We start from the raw sequence: 6,714 nt of genomic DNA on the forward strand, positions 1-6,714 counted from the left end.
GTCTTTGGGTCCTAAACAAGCTCACCTTCTTCTTACCAATAACCAGAGTTCTCCTTCATTTGCTTCTTGCTATTTTCAGGGTGAGGAGTGGGTACAAATAGTACGTACACCATCTTGCCTGGAATGGAAGCCCAGGGTCTGTTTTAAACCAAGGGAAGACGTTTCAGTGAAGAAAGATGTGGAGGAAAATGAGAAAGACTGCACAGCAGGCAGAAGGAGATGGAAGCTGTGAAGCCCTCTTTCATTGGAGGCCAAGGAAAGCTGAGAAACTACTCTAGACTGCATGCATAGCTATCTCTGAGTTAGTATGCTTTCTTCTCCCCTCCCCAAATTTCAGCCTTTTGTATTTCTTCACTAATTCTCTATACAAATGGATATGTGTAATGACAACCACACTAATTTTGTTTTTGTTTGTAGGCCATTGCTTTGCTTTCAGTGTGCCTTGAGGTTTAAACCCCTGAAGAAAAGGAATCTATTGTGAAATTTGGATTATTATCTAGCAGTAGATGAATTGATGATGGACTAATAAAAAGGTTAATGACGATTACTTAATTGAGCCTACAAAATTTTATGTATGCATATGAAGAGATATATTCATGTATAATTTTATTTATAGCCCCTTGTGGTATTATGAGAGCTTTGATTTAAATTATACATAAAATAAATTGTTTTATTATGGTTGCTAAACAAGCGTGCTGCAAGTGTGTGTGTGGATACCTAATCCATTACCCCAGAGGCCTTAAAAGTGAGTGTTCTCAATCCTTGGGAAAGAAAATATTAGCATTTCTATTTCTAGTTATTTTTTTAATCTCAGTGTCCTTTCACTTATATTTTGTGTGTATTTTAAATGCTATAACATACTATGCCAGCAATACATATATAAAATTTTTGAATTATATAAATTTGGGCACTGATAGGGTGCTGTAAAATCAAAATCATTTGGAGATTAATGCTTCAGGCAACAGAAGATTTTCAAAATTCACTGCATAAAAGAGTACTTAATTCGGGGGCATTCTTCCCAGAACAATTTATAAAATCTTAAATTCAACTCAGGAGAGGCAGAATGTTCACAATATTCATGTATGGATATGTTTGAATAACACATTTCAATCTCAGAACCTCAGAGGAAGAAATGTTTTTGAAAGTGTGTAGAAGAGAGAGAAATCTGGCAGCTCAGGACAAAACTTGGATCTGGGATGCAAGGGAGCACAGGTTTGCATGATTTAATGGAGGAAAGCCAGCTGCTACTGCTCTGAGTAGGTTCTAACCTATCTTTTAAAATCTCTTCTCTTTCTCCACCTGTGCGCCTAGAGCTCCTTATCCTACTTTCTTTTTTCTATAGCGTGATTCACCTGCTAACATACTATACAACAAACTAGTATTAATGTTTATTGTGGGTTGCCTGTCTTCTCCCAGCTAGAATGTAAATTCCATGAGGTCATGTGTCTTCGTCGGCTCATTGATGTAAACCAAGCACCTGCAACAGTGCCTGGATAAAGTGATGATTAACTATGTATTTGTTAAATGACAAATAGTAGGGTCCTGGGCTGGCTTACAACTTTTAGGCCTTAGTGGTTTTTATTAGCATTACAGCTAAACTGCTCTGTGGTTAATGTCCCAAGGTTAAGATATTCTGTTCTCTGTCAGCATAAACATAAACTACATTTGGAGATTTTTTTTTAGACGCAATGTGCTAACTAGAACGTGCCTTTAAGAACATAGTATTCTTGATTTGTTTTTTTTATATATAAAATACATTACTTTTTTGACTTAGTGCAATTAAATAAGTCTTACAATCAGAGAGTTATTTTTAACAGTTGAGTTGAATAAGACTTCTCAGTGCTAATTCATATAGAGCCCTTCCTCAAAGAAGCCACTCCTGATTAGGCTCACCTGGTTCCCATCACAGTTGTATGTCATGCAACCGTGCATGTGTCTTTAAAATATGGATCATCCATTGTTTTCTAAATGTCTTTCGTGGCTTCATTTGTGTTTCCTGTCTTTACTATCCAAGAAAATGATAATCATTGCAGAAGATGTCGAAGTAGAAAAGTTGTACTTGACTGCTCCTGAGCATTTTGGAAAGATGTTGAAGAGAAGTCATTTCACTATTAGGGATTTGTGTTCAGGGGATGAGAAAGCTTTTCAGCTTCAATGGCCCCTAAGTATGAATTTACTTTGGAAGTGGACTTTTAAAATATGTATTTAGTTAGTGACTAATTGACCATCTGCTAAGAGCAAGGCAATGAAGGAACAATAAGCAAGGATGGATTCAGAAGAAAAGAAATAAGCAAGGATGGACGGATTAAGAAGAAAGAAATGAGAAATTCTTGGAGAAAGTAGACAAATGTAAGGGGAGCATTATTCATATTTTGTTTAGGGTTAGCTCTGTAAATAAATAGATTGCTTTGATTTTATTTTGATTCATCCATCCTGCTTTACAAAGTATGTCTTATTTAACTGTTAAAGGAGACAAGTGACTTACAACTTATTATTACTAGGAAGTATAAATTCTTTTGTTCTTCTATCTTATATAATCTTGTAGAGGTTCTTGAATATAATCATTTCTCTGGTTTGCTTAAATAATTTTTGATGATTTTTTTCTGGTCCAAATTCAATGAAATACAGGAAAACAAAGTTTATATGCATTTGGAAAGAACATATACCTCATCCTGTCTTCTCTCTGACTTTCACATCATTTGCTGTTCTTGGGTGTCTGTTTGACTCTTCTGTCTGTATCATTTCCTCCATATAGTCCAGGCCTGTTGATGTTTCTATACATCCCATGTCCTTTCCTTTTTTTTTAGATGGAGTTTTGCTCTTGTTGCCCAGGCTGGAGTGCAATGGTGAGATCTTGGCTCACTGTAACCTCCGCCTCCTAGGTTGAAGCGATTCTCCTGCCTCAGCCTTCTGAGTAGCTGGGAGTACAGGCACATGCCACCACACCTGGCTAATTTTGTATTTTTAGTAGAGATGGGGTTTCTCCATGTTGGTCAGGCTGGTCTCAAACTCCCACCCTCAGGTAATTCACTTGCCTCAGCCTCCCAAAGTGTTGCGATTACGGGCGTGAGCCACTGGCTTTACTTCTTTCCTCTTGGCAGAGTCCTTTTTGATCTTCTCTTAGGGTATATTGATATTATTTCAACTTGTTTCTGGACCTCTTATTTTTTCTCTACCTGTCTCACACTCCCACAACCTCCCAAACTAGATTAATATTTCTATTTTCCAATTCTGCACATATTGCTCTCTCGTACTAAAATTTGCTATTTTATTGTTGTCTGGTAGAAATAGTACAAACTCTCCAAATTGGCATGAATGATTCTCCTCAAAGCATAAACAATCCTACTAGGTTTTCCCGCGTTATTGCCCTATAGCAGTGCGTCTAGCACATAATAATGAGAGCTATTAAAAAAGTTTGTTTAAAAATGAACATTTCTTATGTTTCAGCCAAAGTTAATTATTATTAGTGATACTTTATAATGCTATATGTACTAACATCTCAGTTCCTTTGTTCGGGCTATAGGGAAATCTACATCATAAAATGCATAAGTTAATTGGCAGATAGGCTGTCTTCCTATTTTTGCCTTTTAGTATCCCATCAAGCCTTCAAAACTTCATTGTAAAGCCGTCACAACCATGCCACTTTAGAAACACTTCCTTGTGGCCAGGCACAGTGGCTCACACCTGTAATCCCAGCACTTTGGGAGGCTGAGGTGGGAGGATCACTTGAGGTCAGGAGTTCGAGACCATCCTGGCCAACATGGTGAAACCCTGTCTCTACTAAAAATATAAAATTTAGCCGGGCATAGTGGCAGGTGCCTATAATCCCAGCTACCTGGGGGGCTGAGGCAGGAGAATTGCTTGAACCTGGGAGGCAGAAGTTGCAGTGAGCCAAGATCACGCCACTGTACTCTAGCCTGGGAGATAGAGCAAGACTCCGTCTCAAAAAAAAAACCAAAAAACAAAACAAAAAAACCTTCCTTGTTCTCACATCCATGTGTCTCAGCTGTTCTTTGAGTCACTGTAGCAGTTTGTTTAGCATCACCTATCATACTATTTCCTCTACCATATAGCATAGTAATTTACATTTAGATAACCATCTTTCTCCACAACTTGAGAGCAAACTCTGGGAAGACAGATTTTTCTTACTTCTCTGTTAGACCTTGTAGTACCCGTGACGAGTGATTTATTAATCTATGAGATCAATACCTTTCAAGGGTTTTTGGTGTTTTCTTTTTGTTTTTTTTTAACCACTGCTCTTTTTGCCATAGCAGGGCCATTTCATCAAATGTAATCTTGCATGGAATTCCACAGAAGAAGAAAAAAAAATAAATTCCCTCTAGTTGGAAGAGACGTGATTGTTATATTCTTCCCAAATATCCTCTTCCTGCTACCCTTTGCTGACTGTACAGAACACCCATCGCTGTGCTCAATCTTATCTGAAAACTACAGTATTTAGTTGATATGTCACAGCCAAACAGGGAGAGGCCTTTTACTGTCACCCCCTCAGTGGTTTACCAGAGCTCTAAATTTGTGCTTGGAATAAACACTTAAATAGGGAGGAGCACCTGAAGTCACGTATGGTTAGTGGTTATCTTATATTTCTTATAATTGCATGTCAATTTATTGCCAAATTTTACCCCGATAAAACCCACCCTACCTGTTGGAAATAGCTAGAAATTGAAGAGAAAGAACTTAAGTGAGTAACATAATAGGATTAGATATTTTCAACAAATAACTTAGAAATAAAGTATATGCAGGTTTTCCTGTGCTCTTTTGCTTTTTGCAAGAAGAAGGCTGAAATATGAGCAAGCTGACATTTTGCATGCATTTAGGAGGAAAGGGAGGGGTTGATAGGATTGGTTTGGGGCAGAGTATTCTGTTGTATTCTGAAAGGTTTGGTTCATCACAGCTAGAAGCAGGGGCAGGAAGGATTCTGATAAAAACAACCCTGGCTATGGGGAAAGATAACTTTTGGGGGGTTGAGGGGTTGGGGTAATGTTCCAATGAGCACGGGAAAGTTTTCTCTGAAGAGAGGTGGAAAATTGCCTTGAATTCTGATCTGAAGATGTGCCAAGTTCTGCTTGTCTCTAGAGTTACAGCCACTCAAATTGGTAAGGGCAAAGAATGCTCCTAATACAAACTAGAGTTTCAGGAAAGGAAGAAAGAAAAGGGAAGTGAAAGGAGTATATGAGATCATATTTGCTTTTAGGGTGTAAAAATTAAGGGAGATTTAGGTCTTCACCAAGGGCAGTATTCTAATAACGTCTTAAAGACCCAAGCCTTTTGTTCATTTTTCTTCTTCTTATCTTTCCTCCCTTCTCTCTCCCTTCCCCTTTGTTCTGCCCCCTCACCTTTTTATTTAATGTCTATCAGAAAGTTGAAGGTGATGATTTCCATTGTCTGTTTTCTAGAAATCCCTGCTAAAGCCCAGAAGCTGCTGCAAAACCAGCCTGATAATACCGCTGCCTTCTAAGGGGAGCTTGCAATGACGTTAGCCCTCATTTTAGGTTCTTTAGAGGTCACTAAACAAGCTTAGGGACCCTCATCCAGTCACCTCCCTCCATACTCAATAAATAGAAGATTAGGTGTTTGAGGAGGGTGTTATAATTCAGTGACCTAGTAGAGAATGTTCGTGAGGTCGACTCTCCAAGATAATTGCTGATAGAAATAATTACTCACTATGTTTTAAAGAAGGAAAGACTAGCATCTCATTCCTGAGGTGAATGTCTGCTAACGAATCCAGCTTCTGATCTACTCTGTGTCTATGCCAATGAGAGAAGGGAACTGGTAGAGACCCCGGGAAGGAGTCAGACATGACCTAGTCCTATTGCTACTCCATTGCTTGGAGAGGTTATGATGCATGAGTTTCCTGTGGGGTGGTTGACACATAGCTGACCTCATGCCAGTTTTCTTCAACAGAGTTCCTGCAGGATAAGGGGAACAATAGCAGAGGCCGTGGAGAATGCTACAGATGGCAGAGCTATGGGGCGAATAGGAGAATCCAGCCAGAGCATTTCCCCTGGGAAAGAAACTATACTGTGTGGTGTCCCTACTAGTTGGTATCTTGGAAATTACAAATCAACTCCACTAGAAAGACACCCACTACTCAGAGAAAATCCAAGGTCAGTCCCTGTCAGCAAGGGGAAGGGCACAATAGTACTAAGTCAGTGATGTTTGAACTTTTTCATCTCTCCTAATCCTCTATCCCATTCCAACACAGGTAAAGGAATCCAGAAGAGAGAGGGGGAAGAAAAGTTGCAGGAACTGACCACATCTGCTTTCTCTGTTAGGTCCTTTGATCCATCACAGCAGGAGAGAAAAGCATTAAATAATTTAAATATAGAGCGCAGTGGCTCACGCCTGTAATCCCAGCACTCTGGGAGGCCGAGGCTGGTGAATCATGAGGTCAAGAGATCAAGACCATCCTGGCTAACACAGTGAAACCCCATCTCTACTAAAAAATACAAAAAATTAGCTGGGCATGGTGGCGGGCACCTGTAGTCCCAGCTACTCGGGAGACTGAGTCAGGAGAATGGCGTGAACCCGGGAGGCAGAGCTTGCAGTGAGTGGAGATCGTGCCACTGCACTCCAGCCTGGGAGACAGAGTGAGACTCCGTTTAAAATAATAATAATAATAAATAATAAATAAATAAATAAACAAGGAGTTGAAACCTGGCTGGACCGGATTTGTTAGACCCAGAATTGCTAGAA

The sequence above is a fragment of the Rhinopithecus roxellana genome, chromosome 4 (genome assembly GCF_007565055.1).
Source record: "Rhinopithecus roxellana isolate Shanxi Qingling chromosome 4, ASM756505v1, whole genome shotgun sequence".
In the NCBI taxonomy this organism is placed as follows: Eukaryota; Metazoa; Chordata; class Mammalia; order Primates; family Cercopithecidae; genus Rhinopithecus; species Rhinopithecus roxellana.